The sequence below is a fragment of the Octodon degus genome, unplaced genomic scaffold, assembly GCF_000260255.1.
Source record: "Octodon degus isolate 3935 unplaced genomic scaffold, OctDeg1.0 scaffold00051, whole genome shotgun sequence".
Lineage (NCBI taxonomy): Eukaryota > Metazoa > Chordata > Mammalia > Rodentia > Octodontidae > Octodon > Octodon degus.
Genome location: NW_004524627.1, coordinates 9831383 through 9836751, shown reverse-complemented (window position 1 = coordinate 9836751; position 5369 = coordinate 9831383).

Here is a 5369-nt window from a genome sequence, read left to right as displayed (position 1 = left end):
TTCTTTCTTTCTCTTTTTCTTCTTCTTCTTTCTTTCTTTCTTTCTTTCTTTCTTTCTTTCTTTCTTTCTTTCTTTCTTTCTTTCTTTCTCTTTCTTCTTCTTCTTCTTTTTTTTTTTTTTGGTGGAACTGGGGATTGAACTCAGACCCTTGCACTTGCCAGGGAAGCGCATATTCTACTGAGCCATCTCCCTGCCCCACAAGAGAAGGTCTTTCATCTTGGTACCCTTCGTACCCAGAACAGTAACTAACCCACGGGTACCTTATAAATGAACACCTCAAGGAAAGCTACTCTCTTCTATACTGGTGTTAACAAAATAGTTTCAATATATTTATGCAAACTGGAAAATGATTTTTTCGTAGAAGCCTTATAATATATGTAAACCTTATGAAATTTAGCTCTATGACACAGGAGGCTATGAAGGCAAAAAGGCGAAAGTTGATGTTTATGAATCAGCCGAGAGAAAATCAACCCACTTAGATGTTACTTATGCTGACTAGAGATGCTACATACCATATTTCCTCCTGCAGGTTCCCAACCAGTGAAACAAGATGTAGCAGTAGCTGTTGCAACATTAGAGTCTGACACAGATTCATAGGACTACATCTCTTTTCATCTGCATTTCATGTTGAAGGGCTGAGAATCTAGATCTATAAGCCATTTTCTGCCCAATTCAAGAACTTTCCAAGAATGCATCCTTTTCCTCTCTCTTCACACCATTCACACAGAAATATACTCTCACTCTGGAAGATGCTGGGATTCACATCAAACTGGCAATTTTGTCCTGCTTAATGACTCCTTATTTTAATGACAGTTTATTTTTTGATGTATTTTCCATATCTCTTCTATTTATCAAGTCAGCCTTTTATCAAAAACTTACCCTATCTCACTTCACAATTTACATTAAAGTTGAAAATATTCCTAACATTGATCATGAATAGATATTCCTTTACATTTCTGAAAGATACCTAAGAAATAGTTGGTGAATAAGATATAGTGGTGTTATTAACTAATTCCATCAACCATAGCACTTCCTTGGGAGCTGATTTGACAGAGTTCACTGAAGTTGGATCCATTCCTTCACTCCATCCTGCCCTGGGCAAACCTTATTGCTTATTGGATGTTCTTGGTTCTTCTCCCACTTAAGCCTCTAGATGGAACTCCATTTTTGAAACTTGGCCTTCTGTCTTATTTTAGAGTTCCTTATATATGTTAGATGTCATTTATCATATTTTGTTTTGCAAATATTTTATCTCAATGTTAGTTTGCATTTTCATTTTCTTAGTAATATCTCTTAAAAAGCAAAACAACTAGGAACACAAATCAGTTGTGTGAACAAGGATCTCAGACCAGTGAGTGACCCAGGATCCCCTCTGGTCCACATCTGCTGCAGTGTGACCAAATAGTGGGACAGGATGCGTGATGGCTGCTTTACAGCCTTCAAAGGTGGCCCTGAAAGCCAGTGGTGAGGCCAATTTTCCCAGTGGGCACAGAAGTTTAGCCATCCATTTTGGGTGAGAAAGAAGGGATCCCAAAGGTAGAATATAAAGTTTGACTTTATAGATTTATGGGCAATGGCCTGACACAATGGTCATGACACTGAAGGATAAAGACAGGAGAATTGGAAAAAAGGAAATCTGAGAGCTATTATCCTGACTAGGATACAAAAAGTGACAGGATCTAAGAAGTATTTTATGGAATCACTATGACTGCTAGGAGCAATGGTGGAGGAGGGAGGGCAAGTAGGAGGAGGTGAACAATGGTGGTAACTTGGGCTATAGCAGCATTAATGTAATCATTGAGAAGTGGTTGGAGTCTAGTTAAAGATTTAGTAGAGTTTTCTATTGGACAGGATGTATGTTATGGTCTGTGTCTAGGTGTCCCCCCAAAGCCTCATGCAGTCTTGGGGTGGCTTCTGGAGTTTGTGATTGATTACTGTGGGTGTGGTTGCTGTACCTGCCCTGGGGCAGGTAATTTGCATTACAATGCAAGGTGGGAAGAGAAGCTAGCTGCTTGAGCTACTGCTACCCTCCCTTGCGCTCTTGGTCTTTGCCACCACGAAAGGTTGTTTTCTGCTATGTGCTGTTCTGTATTGAACCCAGATGCATATGGACTGAAACCTCCAGTAACTGTGAGCTAAATAAACCTTTCCTTCCTTCATTTTGAGTGTCGGGTATTTGTCCCAGCAAAGAGAGAAGAGTAAGACAATATGAAAGTAAGTATGGGACTGGAAAACAACTGGAACAATATAGTTGATATTTACTTCAAAAGGAGCAGATTTGGGAAGGAAAACTCTTCAATAGGAGAAGCTTGAACTGCTTAGATTGTAGTGAAGATGCTCAGTGGGTGGTGAGTAGCTGTTGAACAGTTGAGTTTGGAGTTCTGAAGAAAGAAGAGTTTAGTTGAAGATATAAATGTGGATACTGTGAGCATTCTGATGATCTTTAAAACCAAGAGACTGGGGGGCCTGCCCTTTAGCTCAGTTCTTTAAGTGGCTGCTTCAACAAAGCAGTCAAGCTCAGGTTGCTGTGGTTCAATCCCCACAACTCAAGCCAGCCAAACCTGCCCTGAAGGCATTTGGAGAAAAATATAAAAAAATAAAAAAATAAAACCAAGAGATTAACAAGTTCACCATAGGCATCAGTGCATTTAGAAAAAGCAAATAATTTTAAAAATAAAACAAAACACCAGAAATGTGGAAATAATATTAGAGAGGTATTGCTTTCGAGAAACCATGCGCAGAAAGTGTTTAAAGGACTAACGATCTGTGTGACAGAGAAGTGATCATTGGGTTTAGGAATGTAGCAATCAAGAGTAATTTTGATCAAAGTTTCAATGAAACGTAGGGGAGTTAGAAAGGCTCTTCTTGTTGTTATTACAATCCTAAGGAATGATGACTGGATTAGTACTACGAAGAGGAATAGTAGACTTACAGTGGGGTTGAAATCTTAAAAGAACAGAAGTATAGTAATCAGGTTAAAATTAAATTGTTAGAACAAAAACAAAGAAGTGGCTTAAAAAACAGAGCAGTTTGTTTTTTTCTGATGTAACAGTCCCATTGTGAAATGTCAAGGTTGTTAAGGGTAGCTTGGATGCTTGGGGTCTTCTAGGGACACAAGGACCATGACAGTAGGTACTTGTGAACTCCTGGGCAGTGATGATGAACCTTTTAGAGACCAAGTGCCCAAACTACAACCTAAGACCCACTTAATTCTCACAAAGTGCCAAACTGCAATTAAACCTCAATAGTAAGATGCTAGTTTAGGAAAACTAACTCATACTTTTGGCTCATGTGCTGACAGGGAGGGTGCGCTGTTCACTGAAGCATGCATACCATAGGTTCACCACCCCCATCCTCGGGCATTATCACAATCTCATAAAACATTGCTGTGCTATCTTCTGCCTACTATTTACCATCTTTATGGTGGCAACTTTTGTTATATACTTTCTTCCCTTTAGAGAAAATTTCCTAAGTCTTTCTATTAGCTACTCTTCTCTCATGCTGGGACAAATACCTGACACTCAAAATGAGGAAAGCTTATTTAATAAGCTCACAGTTTTTGGAGGTTTCAATACATTGGAGGAGAGACTGGGGGGCTTCCATGTCCAGGATGACTCACTCCACATCCCTTAGAAAGCACAGGCTAGCCAGTATAATGGTTAGCACCCCTCTGGCCCTGCCCCTTGGCCCACCTTGGTCCTCAGGCCCCACCCCTCAAGCTACTAGGTGCTCCTCCAGCCGCATCTGCCCCATAACTTACATGAGGTTTTGGGGGGACAACTAGACACAAACCATAACAGCCTTCAACCCCATTCATGAGTCAGGTTTTGAAATTACTTCTTCTGTCCACTATGCTAAGGTTTCTGTTAGATTAGCACAAGTAAAGAGTTCATGGCTGAGGGTCATCAGATGACAGAGTACAGACAGACTAGAGAGAGAAAGCAAGAGCAGATCTTTCTCTATTCCATGAGAAGTCAGAGAGGAATGTGATCCTACCACCTCAAAAGTGTAAAAAGGATGGAAGACATAATTTATGAGAAATTATGTGACAATTTCCTACATAGAAACAAATTTATTTGCGCATTATCAATACTTACAGTTCACTAATTTGTTTTTCTCTACCATGTTTGGTCTAGTGGTTTTCAATGTGGGGTTGACAAATACGTGGGAACCATGAGACTCTTTCATGGCCTTCTTTTCATTGGCCCAAACTATTTTACTAACAGTACAGAGAAATTTCATAGTTTGTTTTAGTTTTATTCCATGTTAATATTTGTGCTGATGATTAAAAGCAGAGGCAGTGAAATTGTTTGAACTTAGCAAGAATCAAGAGGATTCTTGATGATACCAAACCATAAGGACAATAACTGAATTTTTCTCTGTGATGCACATCCAGTATAAAAAGCATGCTACTTCCTACTTAAGATTGTCTTTATGAGGCAGTATGAATTAATTTCATTAAAACAATGACAAGAACATGTCTTTTTAATATTCTGTGTGATAAAATGGGGAGTATAGTATTCATAAAACCTTACTGCAATTGAATGATGACAGTTTTCTTGGGGAAAAGTGTGTGATTGGGTTGTGAACTGAACTGTTTGCTTTTCTCATAGAAGACTTTTTATTTCAAAGAAGGACTGACAGAAAAACTGGTTTTCAAAGTATCTGGTAAACACTGTCTCAAAATTAATAAGGTGAGCCTTTCATATCAGTGTAAACAACTGACATTATTTGTACCAAATTGTAGACTTACCTGTGTAAGTGAAAATTACAATTTTTAAAAATTTATCTACCACCCTGAACTTGAAAGCTTTCCCGTATTTAAAGCTTTTCTGATGAGACAAGTGGTCATTTTTATAGATTACCATTTAAAAGTTTCACAATGAAATGTGTGCATACTGAAGATCTCTACAACTCAGTGAACCCAATAGTTTTCCCCCAAAATTATCAATACACGTGGATGCCAAAATCATTTCTGGGTAAGGATCTGTTCAACATTCAGGATAGACCAATAGATTTCAAAATAATGAACAATGAGAGGTTCATTATTTTGTTTCATTACAGACAGCTAAGTTAAATAGAAATATTATAGGTAGTCAGGGCTGGGCCTTCAAAAGATTTGGTAAAGATGAAATTCATTACAACTGTGTCTGAAAGCATATCTATTGGAAGCCAGGCCTCAAGACAAAGATAGAATGACTAAAACTGAGATACCTGGCAACACCTGGTCTAATGAAGTCTAGATACATATTAGCCACCTAGTAGGTGACCAGGACCTCAGAATCATCCCTTCCCCCAAAATTATTTTTTTCCATGCACACTTGCTACATGACTTGCTTCCCCCAGTGGATTAATATTACATAAATATT